Genomic DNA, 15,432 nt, shown 5'->3' with positions numbered 1-15,432 from the left:
TCTGTTTGTGCTACTTCATTGTGGCAGCCTTAGGAAGTGAATATAGCTTCCACTGGATTAGAAAAGTGAAAAAAGTTGTAAGTGTTACAATCATAATAACTTCAATCCATTAATTAAAACAAAATCTGGGGCTTGTTTTAAAAGGTCGTTGTCAACAAGGGCACCAGAAGCAAGTCCGTGTTTCTGTGAACTATTCCATTCATTCATTATTTAGGCTAGAGTCTATCTAGGTCATCAGGTTTTATAAGTATGTGTCTTTCCATCATTTTCTAATTGTGTAAAAATTCTTCATGTTCTTACTTTACATTTTATTTATTTTGATTAGGTAGTTATTGGGCCACACCCCACCAGCCTGAAAGCTTGTGATTGCCCAGCCTTCAGACCAAAGAAAGAGGCTGGATACAGTGATGGGGCCATCAATAGTTTGGTAGACAGGAGACCTTACATGTCTGAAGCAAAATGTCCTGGACTGACATCTCACCATGGCAGGCAGGACATGGCAGCAGATTTTGCTCCTTGGGGGAGAAGGACGCTACCATGTATGGATGGGAGGGACAGGGCAGAAATTGATTTTAGGTGGGCTCATCAGTTACCAAGGAAACCAGGGTGGGGGCAAGCATGCAGGCAGTTACTGATGAAGCCCTGTAATCAGGAGGATTGGATAGTCATGTGATTGAAGCAGGGCCTGGTCAAGCAGGGCCTGGTCAAGCAGGGGACGAACAGGGAGCAAGAGAACAGCCATCCTGAATGGCTTAACAGTACACTCCACCCCTGCACACCTTGCACGACCCTTACAATCTTGGTCCACCCCTCTTCTGTGATATCCCTGGGCTCAGGTATGTACAGGGGCACTGCAACCAGACACCACAAATGCAATACAGACAACAGCAGCTAAAGAGGATCAAGAGCCTAAGAGGTGGGCCAACATTCGAGCCAGCTGGTTACAGGCTCAAGTTTTCATGAAAGTCCAGAGGAGGACGACAATGGCATCCTGCTATAGACCCAGCAAGCAGGCTCATTTCCCAGCGAGGCCACCACTATTGCCTCCACTCAGACTAAGCATGCTTGCCAGGCACAAGACAGGGAAAATTATGACCATTAACCACCATACAAGCACTATCCTGAGATAGTGCCACGTCTGCCTGAGGCTTCTGTTCTGGGAGGCAGTACCATCCCGCCTATTCACCTGCAGTCCCCAGAGCCCGTACTGAGTCCTAAAGAGACCCTCAGTGTTAACATGATGGCGGCTTCCTCCAGCTGGGGCCTGGATTAATTACCTTATTGGTCTTTGGTACAGCAGTTAACAGATAAATCCCTTTCTGTTCTATTCCCCATGAAGTGGCAAACCCAAACCACCAGGGACTCACATGCCAGTCCCAGGGCTGGCTTATAATATGTTCTCCTGGGGTTAGATCCTGTGGCCCGGACAAAAGCAAGCGTTGTCCTAATGGGTAGTCCTAATGGCAGTGTGCCTTGAACTTGAATGGCGTGACCTTCAAGTAGCCTTTGGATTCACATGGCATGGGCACTGGGACCATTGCCCCTGGGGTGTGTCCACACGTTGAGAGCGGGGTTCCCATCTCACTTGTTGCTGACGTGACCCCACTCATTCTCTGGGGTAGCCTAGCAGCATTAGGGCCGTAAGGATGGTGGAAACACCAGTGCAGGTCATTTCCAGCAGCCCTTTCCTGAACTTCAAGGCCAGTAATGTGGGTTCCTTGGTCAATACCGATGTCCTTGGGGGTCCCGTACATCACACACAGCTCTTCTGGACCCTGAATTGAGATTGTGCATCTCTCCACGACTCAGGTAGGCCTTTTGTAATGTCGTGCCCCTGTTGTGACGCACTGTAGACACACATGGCTGCGGCTCCCTCACACTGACTCATTGCTCTGCCCCCTTCCACAGCTGGGACCGGAAGCCCAAGGGCACTCATTGTTTTGCTGTTGCCGTAGGCCCCAACCAAACCTTTCTGGGTAATAGGCCATGTCCAATTCATAAGTCTGTCCCTAAGTTACCATCCCTAAAGCCTAAAGCCTAAACAACCTTCCTAGTTGTTTAGGGTTGGTGCACTGGGGGGCTATGTCGGTATTTTGAAGATGATCCAGGTTCTTGTTTTCTGTTTGCATTCCCCAGACATCCTGTGCAAGTCAGATGAGCCACAGGTGTGGGGTTGCTACTTTTAAAGTGGAAAGAGACTCTGGGGTTTACAGGATATTGTCATTATGATGGAAGACAACTGCCACAGGGCCCCACATGCTAGTTGACAGCCTCTGCCCAATCATTCCTCCAACGTTCTGTTCCTGGCCTTGTTTCCCTGCATCTCTGCACTCACAAGAGTTTCTTTGGCCTTCTGGCTGACTCATCAGTTGTTGAGCTGCAGGCCTGAAAGCCTTGCGATAGAAGAAAGAGCCCAGAGACAGTGACAGAGACATCAACATTTTATTGGAAGGAGGATCTTACATGTCTGAGGCAAAAACTCTGTAGCGACATCCCCACTTTGTGTGGCCAGCAACAGGCAGGTGGTGACAACGGTTTCTGCTATTTAGGGGGAGAATGAGGCTATAATTTATAGGGGTTGGATATGAGGTGGGCTCATCAGCTACCAGGGGTTAAGCCCTATATTAAGAAGAGTGAATAGTCATATGAGTGAAGCAGGGTCTGGTAGAGCAAGGGATGAACAGAGAACAAGAGAACAACCATCTTGAAGGATGACCATATGGGATACAAAGTATTTCACCCTCACCTGGCCATGAATTGTCCTGTTCTCCACCCCGAAGACAACCATTATTAACAGTTTTATGTATCTTTCCACTAAGATTCCATGCACTTATAAATATATTATATATATATATATAAAATGTATATGATAGACTTAAATGGTAGCATACTGTATACATCATTCTGAACCTTGTTTTTATCACTTCATATATCTTGGGAATTCATTCTGTATTTGTAGGACTTTTTTTTTGCTATACAATACTCTACTATATAGATGCATTAAAAAATATTTAACTGGGCTTCCCTGGTGGCTCAGTGGGAAAGAATCTGCTTGCCAATGCAGGAGAATGGGTTTGATCCCTGATCCAGGAATATTTCACATGCCAAGGAGCGACTAATCCCGGGCACCACAACTATTGAGCCTGTGCTCTAGCGCCTGGGAAATGCAACTACTGAGCCCGGATACCACAACTACTGAAGCCTGAACACCCTAGAGTCCCTGCTCCAAAATAAAAGAAGCGACCGCAAAGAGAAGCTCATGCACCACAGCTAGAGAGAAGCCTGCGTGCACCAATAAAGATCCAGCACAGCCAAAAATAAGCCAGGTATTTCAAAAATAATATTAAAAAATATTTTTTAATATTAGAAAATATTTAACCAGTCTCCTATAGATATTTAGGTTGCTGCCAATATTTATCTTTATCACAAATGATGCTCTAATCGCTATATTTTTATTCTCTTCATCAAGCCCTTTCTTTGCCATCCCACGTGTAACTGCAATCTGCTGTTTCCTGTCCTGGCCCCAAGCTTGCTCCAATGCTTTATTATTCCTCACAGCACTTTACATTTTCTGGCATTCTATGTATTTTATTCATTGATTGCTTGTCTTTACCAATTAGAATTTAAGTTCTATGAGGACACATGTTTTTGTCTCTTTAGTTTGCAGCTGACTGGCTTGTATCTGAGTGCATAGTTAGTGCTCAGTAAATATTGACTAACTGAATGTTTTAATTAAATGCCACCAAAGAAAAGCATACATGGCAGCTAAAAAGTACGTATCTTCCCTTCAAGGCAAAATAAGCCATAGTGTAACAAAGCAGGACCCTTTGGGGGCTTTCCCAGAACAGACCACTCCCCCAATATGTCCTTTACCTGCCTTTTGTCTGTAGAACTTTGGTCAAAGATTAACAAAGTGAGCAAATGCAGAAAGGAAAACAGTGAACCAAGATAAATTAGTAATACTTTAGCCATTAAACAAAGTCAAGGACCTTCCGTTTCTTTTCAAGGGTTGTAGATAATATTCTGAGCCATGTCTTTTGAGCTGTTTTGCAGATACTGAAACCTCCACCAGGTAGAAGTTAACTGTATGCTGCCCACAACTATGTAGACCCAAGACGAGTCAGAACTAGGTTGATGATGTTGGTTCCCAATTACCTCACCACCAACAAACTGGAAGAATGTCCACGAGCTGACCAGACACCCCACAACCATCCCTCCCTCCATCCCTTTAAAAACTTTTCCCTGAAAGCCTTGTGTGTGTGGGCAGCGGGGAGGGAAGTTCAAGCTTCTAAAACACATTATTGACTAAAGACACATCAATACATTTTTAGAGACTAATACAATTAACATCACTACGTGAAGCTGGTAGAGCTTAAAAATGATCAAGGGTTCATTATGCAATTTATGATTGTTATCATTCATGTTTTATTCCACTAGGTTTTTGTTCCAACCTTGTGTTACATATTATAAATGCAAGTTTATTACCATTGAATTTTTAAAAATGAGACATTGAGAAATTTTGAGTCAAGAATTTTTCGGTGAATTTTATGCAGATACTTTCTTTGATTGTCTGAGCAACATATATATTAATGCCTCAGGAGATAGTTCTTCAGAATATATTTCTGACTCAGGTGATGTGAATATTAGACCAACAAAAAGACAAAAAAAACCTTAGTGATTGATTCTGATACAAAAAGTGAAAATGAAATTCAGTGCTGGAGAAGATATTATAGATGTGTAACTACTGAATGTAATAATCTGCAAAGTGAAGTGAAGTGAAATGAAGTCACTCAGCCGTGTCTGACTCTTTGCGGCCCCATGGACTATAGCCTACCAGGTTCCTCTGTCCATGGGATTTTCCAGGCAAGAATACTGGAGTGGGTTGCCATTTCCTTCTCCAGGGGATCTTCCCGACCCAGGGATCGAACCCAGGTCTCCTGCATTGCAGGCAGATGCTTTACCCTCTAAGCCACCAGGGAAGTCAATCTGCAAAGTGTTAGTGAAATAATGAAACTTTGGTCAGCCAAAATAAAAATTTCTGGCCACAAGATTTAGTTTTCCAAAAATCCCCTGATCCATGATTTAAGCGCTAGCTGCCCTGGATTCTTTGCTTAGTGCCCTGCAATAAATGCTGTACTTTCCTTCACCCCAAATCCAGAGTCAGTAGATTGTTTTTACTGATCATGGGGCAAGCAGACCCAAGTTTGGTTTGGCAACAATAGTTTCCAGGCTAATCAGTCATTTGTACTCTTTGTCTTCTATTAATTTTTTCAGTTCAGTTCAGTCGTTCAGTCGTGTCCGACTCTTTGCGACCCCATGAATCGCAGCACACCAGGCCTCCCTGTCCATCACCAACTCCTGGAGTTCACCCAAACCCATGTCCACTGAGTCGGTGATGCCATCCAGCCGTCTCATCCTCTGTCATCCCCTTCTCCTCCTGCCCTCAATCTCCTAGCATCAGGGTCTTTTCAAATGAGTCAGCTCTTCGCATCAGGTGGCCAAAGTATTGGAGTTTCAGCTTCAACATCAGTCCTAATTTTTTACATTGTGCCAAATGAGATTGTTTTAGTTTGATCCAGAGTTGATATACTCTGTGAACCCAGGAATGTCTCAATTAAATTCAGCTTATTTGATCTGGGATAATGTTTCCTGATCTGTCTAAACTAGTAAGCCAAATAATATATACTTGAGTCTCTGTATGCTTGTACATGGTGGCCCTCCTGTGCTGATAATATGTGGAATCTAGAAAAATGGTACAGGTGAACTTATTTGCAAAGAAGAAATAGAGACACAGGCACAGAGAACAAATGTATGGACACCAAGTGGGGAAGGGGAGTGGGATGAATTGGGAGATTGGGGTTGACATATATATACTATTGATACTATGTATAAACTAGATACCCTGGTGACTCAGATGGTAGAGAATCTGCCTGCAATGCAGGAGATCCAGGTTCAATCCCTGGGTGGGGAAGATCGCCTGGAGAAGGAAATGGCAACCCACTCCAGTATTCTTGCCTTGAAAATTCCATGGACAGAGGAGCCTGGCAGGCTATAGTCCATGGGGTGGCAGAGTCGGACATGACTGAGCAACTAACCCTTTCACTTTCTCATAAATTAGATAACTAATAAGAAACTACTGCATAGCACAGGGAACTCTATTCCATGCTCTGTGGTGACCTAAATGAAAAGGAAATCCAAAAAAGGGGATATATGTATACATACAGCTGATTCACTTTGCTGTGCAGCAGAAATGAACACAACATTGCAAAGCAACAATACTCCAATTAAAAAAAAATAAATAAGGTTTTTCTAACCCCTTTGCCTAAGTTCTTTTTTTTAGGATTATTTATTCTCTCCTTAAATGTTTGTTTAACACACATTACACTGCAGGCATGGGTGCTGTGGTAGACATCATTGAACAGCAGACTACAATCCCTGACCTCCTAGAGCTTACCTTCTAGGGAGAGGAGGCAGGTGACCAGCAAAATACAATATAATCAGTACCCCCATCCCAGTTCAAAGGATGAAGATTCTGGCCTATAGGGAGAGGAAAAGATTCTGCCAAGGTCACACAGATAATTAAAGTTGAGTAACACAAAAATGGGGGCTGGTGAACTGAGCATGCATGTATCAACTAAAAAGGGGTCCCTCCCTCTCAACTCTGGACAGTTATTGCCAGGAGAGCTCTGGAGAAGAAATCAAAGCACATCTAGGTTTAGCTTGTGGACCATCAGTTAGGGTCCCCTGGAAAAATGGTAGGGGGTATAAAACAACACCTCACCTTTAATGCATTTAGACACACTTGGAATATCATATATACAAATTTTTTCAAAGGAGTTCTTCTTTCCCCTCAATCCCCATGTTTTGGTTCCAAGGAAAAAATTTGATTGCTACATTTTTCTTTCTTTTCGTGAACCTTGGAAAATCCAGGCTATGAATGGCCCTTTGCCTGGGTTCTGTTTGAAGACACTAGATATCATTTCTAACACATGGCCTTTCTAACACGAACTCTCTTGGTCATTTTAGAAAAGTCATTTTACCTCTCTGGATGTATTTCTGCTCATAAATAAAGAATATTGGAACAGATTTGTTTCTAGGGCCTCTTGCAATACTTTCAGAAAGATAGGCAGTATGGTGAGCAGGAGTATTAGACTTGAGTGCCCATTCTTGACACGGCAGACCCTAATAGGTAAACAGCCTGTGGTTCCATCAGACAAACAGGTTTCCAGCTCCTCTCCTGGAAATGTGTAACCTTTTTTATGCATAGGTTTCCATACCTGCAATATCTGGCTCATTTTTTAAAAAATTGAGGTATAATTGACACGGTAATTGTTTTAGGTATACAACATGACAATTCGATATTTGTTGAAATGATTGCAATATTGAAATACTGCAAAATGATCACTGCAATAAGTCTAGTTAACATCCATACCACACATAGAACTTTTGAGATCTACACTCCAGGCAACTTTCAAATATACGATACAGCATCGTATTTTCGGTCGCATCATTTGCAAATATTTTCTCCCCTTCCGTTGGTATCTCCTTTTCATTTTTTGATGGCTTAGTTTGCTATACTTGAGGTGTATGTGCGTGTAAGCTACTCCCCTAGAAACCTCGTCATCCTTTTATAATGAAAGTAAGGCTCAGACCAATTTCTCCTACATATGAAGATACTACTAAACAAACATTAATTAGCAAACAGAAATAACCATATTGCCTATTCTGCAGCTTGAGGAAGCCCAGTCCTTTCCCTCTCTTGATAAAAGTGTTCTCAGGCTTGTCTATCCACTGAAATACCTGAGGATTGCCCAAGCGAGCTGCCCAAGTGAGCTGCCCAAGCGAGCACTACCTGAGGAGATGTAAATACTGATTTCTGGGCCCTGATGTAATTGATTCAGACATGGGGGGGGTTTAATCTCCTCCCATGATTCCAGCAGACAACCAAAGTTGAGAACAACTGACCTCTAAAAGTTTTAGATTCACAGACTGTCACCCTACACGAAGGGTTTGTTGAAGGCAGCAGTGACTATATTTCATTGGCTGGATTCTGTTATCTTTTTAGTTGGCACCAGGCAATCAGAATCTTAATTCACAGCTAGACATAGAACATAGAGTTAGGAATTTAGCCGAAGATGTTGTCCTTAATGGCTTCCCTGGTGTTTCAGACGGTAAAGAATCTGCCTGCCATGCAGGAGATGGGGTTTGTAAGGTTTCAGTCTAGAGCATTGGCTGGCAAACTACTGCTTGCAGGTCAAATCTGATCGACTGCTTCTTTTTGTATGACCCCCAAAGTTTAGAATGATTTTAATTTTTTTCTTGTTAACTTTTACATTTTGGGGCGGGATCGGGGGCTCTTTTCCTGATTTTATTTATTTATCTGTGGCATGTAGGCTCTTAGTTCCCTGACCAGGGATTGAACCTGTGCCCCTTGCAGTAGTAGCATGGAGTCTTAACCACTGGACTGTCAGGGAAGCCCCGACTTTTACATTTTTTAATGGTTGAAAAGAAATCAAAAGATGAATATACTTTGTGAACATGACAATGATAAAAACTCAAGTAGCTTTGCTCATTTGTGTATCACTTAGGGCAGTTCTGCATTGCGGGAGTGAGCATCACACAGAAACGAAGGGATGGAATAGTTGGGATGAGATAGTACATGGTGCTTTCATGACTTCCTCTTGCTGCTCCACACACAACACATCTCTGAGGTGCAGACATAACTTGATTTGCTTTTGGCCCACAAAAAGATTTATTATCCAGAACTTTAAAGAAAGAGTATTAACCTCTAGCCTAGTTGCTTCACTAGATTCTTATATTTTCTTTGTGGAGCAAGGTGACTACTTCTAAAATAGGTTACCCCACTTATGTACCTTAATTTCAACTCATTCCAACAAAGAGATACCATTTCTAACATTCACCATTGACAAATCACTACTTGTCCCAGTGAAAATCAACCTCTAGACTTCATTATGTGAAGAGCAGAGCCTATGCTGTGGATGTGGCATGGATAAGAGACTGGGTGGTAGCTCCAGCCCTGGTGGGTAAGCTTGCTAACAAGACTGCAAGAGGCCATGGGAAGGTGTCAATTTGTCAGAGTAACAGGTCACTCAGTTGTGTCTGATTCTTTGCCACCCTATGAACTATAGCCTGCCAGGCTCATCTGTCCATGGGATTTTCCAGGCAAGAATACTGGAATGGATTGCCATTTCCTCCTCCACGGGATTTTCTCCACCCAGGTATCAAACCTGCATTTCCTGCTTGGCAGGCAAATTCTTTACCACTGAGCCACCTGGAAAGCCCCAGCCTAACAGGATCAGCAAATCATTTTAACTACTATACACTCTATGATTCTTAAACCTGGCTGCATATTGGAATTATCTGGAAGGTTTTAAAAACCTCAGTGCCTAGGTCCCTCCCCACATCCTTTGAATCAGAAGTTCCAGAGGTAAGACCCAGGTATTTTTTAAAAGTTCCCCTAGGTGACCCACTATTCTGTTATGAAACCCTCTGAATAAATTATTGACATCTTAATAGATAATTAAGCTAATATTAGACAGGAACAGAAAGTAAAATGGAATAGATGGCATAATCAATACTAATCTTTCATATAACATTTATTAGAATTTCAAAGCCAGCTATTAACTACTCACTCTAAAAATGTGTAAATCTACAAATAGAACAAGAGCAAGATTTGAAGAAACACAACACTTCAGTCTTAGACACAATAGTCCAACTAGGCTAACTTCTAAGCAGCCTAGTTGGCTGACTAAGCTCTCAAAGTGTGGTCCCCAGCAGGATTGGAGCCATCTGGGAGTTTGTCAGAAATGCACCTTCTCAGGCGCCCCACCCCAGCCGTCCTGAACCAGAAACTCTGGGAGCAGGCCCAGCAAACCCTCCAGGTAATGCTGATGTATGCTGAAATCTGAGATCCCCTGCCCCAGAACAATCCTTCTATGTGCACAGGAATTCCTTCTGTGGCTTTTAAAAATATACCTCTGGGCATTCTTATTCAGTAGGTTCAAACCATGCGGCTGAGGTCTCTCTGCTTTTAAGAATTCTTAGCTAAAGGGATTCATAACAGCCCTACCCTAATAATAATAATTCATAATTATTCATAGGAATAATTCATAATTCCTACCCTAGCCCTAAACACATGATACGCGTTACCTTCCCTCATAACAACCCTGTGAAGGGAGACCATATAATAAGGCCTGTTTTAGTCACTAAAATGCTGAACTTTAGAGGAATTAGGTAAAATTTCCAATGTCACACACTAAGGGCAGACCCAGGATTCTAACCTCACTCATTCTGACTCCAGAGAAATCAGCTACTTAAGAAAGTGATTTTCACATGAAACTCTGCTCAATGTTATGTGCCAGCTTGGATAGAAGGAGTTTCGGGGGCAAATGGATACATGTATATGTACGGCTGAGTCCCTTCACTGTTCACCAGAAACTATCACAACATTGCTAATTGGCTATGTGGTGGTTTAGTTGCTAAGTCATGTCCAGCTTTTGCGACCCATGGATTGTAGCCCACAAGGCTCCTCTGTCCATGGGATTTTCAGGCAGGCAGGAATACTGGAGTAGCACAGTATTTGCCATGTACACCCCAATACAAAATGTTTTTGGTTTTTAAAATAAATAAATAAAAATTTTTAAAAAAGAAAGTGCTTTTGTTGAACTGGCTTATCTCACTTTAATTTAGGGGGAAAATTCACTTTATTCTACTAGAGAGAGAACACGCAACTCTTCTGTAGTCATTTTAGCTAAAACCTTGGTCTAGTTTCCTTTCCCAGGTTCCTGGAGTCTTAACTGTTGTTACTGTTGTTCACTCACTAAGTCGTGTCGTCCTCTCTGTGACCCCATGGACTGTAGCACGCCACCGTGCTCCTCTGTCCTCCACTGTCTCCAGCAGTTTGCTCAAACTCACCGAGTTGGTGATGCTGTCTAAAGCATCAGCGTCTTAACTACAGCACTACTTTTCTACTCAGGGCTTTAACTTGGCTCCAAGAGGGAGGAGACATATGTATATCTATCACTGATTCATGTTGATGTTTGGCAGAAACCAACACAATTCTGTAAAGCAATTATCCTTCAATTAAATAAATAAATAAAATTTAAAAAATAATAATTTCCAGAAGAGAGCTCTTTATAATCATAGAGTATTTCCACCTGTATGTTTGTGTGACAAATGAATCTGCACTGTGCTCGGGTGTTCTGAGAACTAACTTCTTTAATTTACCTCTGTTTAATCAGTTTATTCTCATGAAGGCTTCCTATGAAGAAGCAGGGTAGGGGAACATACATGTTCATTCTGTTTAATTCTTAGTCCAGTGGTTCTTAACCAAATGCACATTAAAATCATCAAGAAGTCTGTTGAAAAGTGTTGCCACTTGGGGAACACTGATTAATTAATCAGGTCCTCATCTATTGTCTCCGTTACTGGGAATTGTGGGGAGTAGGTTATTAGATCGGAGAAGGCAACGGCAACCCACTCCAGTACTCTTGCCTGGAAAATCCCATGGATGGAGGAGCTTGGTAGGCTGCAGTCCATGGGGTCCTTAAGAGTCAGGCATGTCTGAGCGACTTCACTTTCACTTTTCACTTTCATGCATTGGAGAAGGAAATGGCAACCCACTCCAGTGTTCTTGCCTGGAGAATCCCAGGGACAGAGGAGCCTAGTAGGCTGCCATCTATGGGGTCGCACAGAGTCGGACACGACTGAAGCGACTTAGCAGCAGCAGCAGGTTATTAGATATTGAGGGGGACACAAGAGAAGACCTCCCCCTCTGCCCTCAGCATTTATGCAGTCCCTTCTCCTCACTCACCCAAGTCCTTCTTGTTCTCTCTCCTCTTTCTATCATTCTGCAGTCCCTTCTCCTCACTCACCCAAGTCCTTCTTGTTCTCTCTCCTCTTTCTATCATTCTATCATCCCCTCAGCCAAAGAAGGGGGATTTTAACTTCCCCTGCCATATAGCCTCATTCTACCTTAGGGTGCCAAGTTTCATGGTCCAGCTACTGTAGGCAGAAGGGCTAGTTTCTAAATAAGAGAACTTTTGATAATTGAAACTTCCATCCTTGATTTTTCTTATGCCCCTGTGAGGTGTGGGGAGAGAGTGGGGTGAGAGTGGATAAAGTAGAAATACTTTCTCATAGCTATTGTCTTGCCACATAATCTTATTTTAAATGTCAGAGTCTAAATATAAATTCCTTTGTTCTCTTCACTTTCTGGAAAAAAATAATCTCCTCCCCTACCACCCTTATCCCACCCCCATTTCACCTCCAACAAAAGAGCTTTAATATAAACAGAGATTTTAGATTTACCAGAGATTTTAGATTTATAAATATAGATACATTGTAGGTATAGACAAACACACCTGGGTCAATCCAGAGAGGTAGGGAGTAATTAACACTCTCAGAAATGCAGAAGAGAAAATCAGATATTTTCCAAAATATTATCCCCCTCACATTCTGTGTCTCATGGCTACTAGGCTTCTTTTACAGACTAGGAAATCAGGGACAGGGAAGTTCATCCACCCTGCCGAGGTCATACAGTCCATTATACTCAGAATCAGGATCTAGCCCATGATCTAGGCTATTAGGAGTTATACATTTACCCAGCTATATATATAGGGTCCCTATATCTTGGTCAGCATTTTCTGACTATTTAGATCCACTGAATTAACATTTCTGGCAGTGGGCTTAGGAATCTGCATTTTCAGCAAGCACAGACCCCTTGGAACCTAGAGTTTAGGATGCCTGCTCTAGGGAGAACCTCAGCCACTGCCCTGAGTTCAGTCACCCCCAAATCATCACTTCCTACCCTGGCCTTCTAGCTGTGTATGAATCAACTATCTACATTTAAAAGAATATTTTTCAAATCTTAATTTTTTCCCTGTCAAAACATCAGATTTTAAAATGTAAGCTCCTTTTGGACACAGGTGAATTGCCAAGGTAGCATTTTTTCCACCTAAAAGTTTTAGACATTATGTGAATCTGATACTTTTTAAACATACTTACGAACTTTAGGTCCTAGAGTGAATGAGTTTTTTGAATCAGAATAAAGATGAGTGGGAGTGCTCGGGACATAGCCAGGCAGAGAAGTGAGAAGAGATGTGAGATAGCAAAGAAAAAAGGTGAGATTTCAAAGAAAAACTGTCTTAGAAACACTGTTAGAAACCAGAAGTAGAATTGTGGTTATGACACGTTAAAGGCAGGAAATACCAACAGAGTGATATTAAATGTGCTGGAAGTCAGCATCTATACCAGGGTCAAGAGAAAAATAAGGATGAGAGGCCAAGTACAGCCAGATTAGGAGAGAAGGTAAGGGGTAGGATGTTTAGAGGGGTTTCAAGGGTCAGGGAAGGTTCAGTCCCCTCTATCTTTTGAAGCTCTGAATGTATTCAAATATGAAGAAAAGGCTAAATAGGGTTTCACAAATTATGGTATATTTTAAATGATGTTAGTAAACTAATGCTTTTAACATGGAAGAATATTGATGGGAAATTGATGGATTGTATGTCTAAGTCTATACAAACATTGAACTGTCCACTGGAGTTTCTCTGTGAATGTGACGTTCAAGGCCAACAGCTCTCTGGACCCTCATAGGTCTGGGAAGGAGGAATCCTGTTCTTCAATGTCAGGAAGAACTGGACAAGCCCTGAAGTGGGTGTGAATCAGATCGTAACCCTCCCCTGATTAAACTCAGCAAAATCTTCCCCTTGTCCTCAAACACACTAAAGAAGGGATAGGCTACCCGCTCCAGTATTCTTGGGCTTCCCTTGTGGCTCAGCTGGTTAAGAATCTACTTGCAATGTGGGAGACCTGGGTTTGATCCCAGATTGGGAAGATCCCCTGGAGAAGGGAAATACTACCCACTCCAGTATTCTGGCCTGGAGAATTCCCTGGACTGGATAGTCCATGGGGTCCCAAAGAGTCGGACACGACTGGGAGACTTTCACTTTACTATTGTCTTGTCTGCCCATCCAGGGAATTTCCTTAAAAGGTCAATTGTTTCCCACACTAAATTTTGCAAAGGATTGACTCTGTTCATCTTTAATTAGAAAGGAAAAACAGAAGCTGTTGTTACTGGGAGTGTCCTGTGAAGATTTGTAAAGATTTTTAAAAATGTGTCTCTCACATAGGATTTTATTATAACGACTGTAATTGCCAACACATTTGTAAATAGAGCACAGACACCTTGTGCTGCTCAAGAGGACTCGCTAGGCAGAACTTTGCCATATCAGCTTGGGTCCTCAGCTATCTTGAATCCTAGAAGGTTTCTAACCTGGATCAGCAGGACTTTGAGTGGTATAGTGTGGGCAGTTGGACAGAGGTGTCCAAAACACATATCCAGTCTTCTATCTGGCATGATATGGAGGAAGGAAGAAATGATTTGAGGAATACAGAAAACTTTCTGCCCCAATATAATGTTAATAAAATAGACAAGGGTCAGAGGCCTGTATCTGGGAGTCAATCAATGTGCATTCTATTGCTATATTGATGTATTGAAATACATCCATAATATACCGATTATATTCATTGTTCTGCCATTTTCAAGATATGCAGCCTTGACCAAGTCATTCACATTTTAATGCTTTAGTTTCCTTATCAATAAAGCAATAGGATTTACTAAAGGGTGTTAATCAAGGATTCCAAGAGAACTGGTTGAGGCAAAAAGCAAAAAAAAAAAAAAAAAAACACAAAATTTAAAGTGTTTACTTGGGAATTGTTAGATCGGCAGCCCTGGAAACACAAATCCGGGAAAGCACTTGAATTGTGTTCAGCTGGACCACAAAATGGAGCAGGATTGTAAAGGTAAAAACCCACAATTACATGAATTGTTTGTCTAGAGTTATGATTAGAGCTGGCAAGAAGTAAGGTGCTTGTTAAGCAAGGACTGGTTTGCTTTCCAAATAATTAAAAAGCGGCAGAGGGAGGGTCCTGTGTGGTGGTGTGCAGCTGCTAGCAGATATTATTTTTAAAATCGCTGATGGTACCCTTGACTTTGATACTGTTCAGAAAATTCAAGTTCTCAGTGATGCAGGAATGTGTCTGAAACCACATCCCCCACAATGAACACCCAGCTCCATTTTAGATGCACAAACAACAGTTACTCTGCTTTGATTTCTAAATGATCTTAAATATGTCAACAGGGGCCTTTAACATCCATAACAACCTGATCACTTTATGATTCTATCATTGCCTCATCATGGAGACATAATAGAGATTCACTTCTTTACCTGAAAACAGTGTGTCTAAGATCTCTTCTGACAAGACTTCAATAGCTATGAACCAAAAACTATTACATCATCACTAGCTAGCAGAGGAGTCTGGAGGGCAACAGTCCATAGGGTTGCAAGGAGTCGGACACGACTGCAATGACTTAGCATGCACACACACACACAGCCATTAGCTAACATTTTG

This window comes from Bos indicus, chromosome 1, assembly GCF_029378745.1.
Source record: "Bos indicus isolate NIAB-ARS_2022 breed Sahiwal x Tharparkar chromosome 1, NIAB-ARS_B.indTharparkar_mat_pri_1.0, whole genome shotgun sequence".
NCBI classification, from domain to species: domain Eukaryota; kingdom Metazoa; phylum Chordata; class Mammalia; order Artiodactyla; family Bovidae; genus Bos; species Bos indicus.
The sequence above is the reverse complement of the archived record's forward strand: the minus strand, read 5'-3'. Positions refer to the sequence as shown.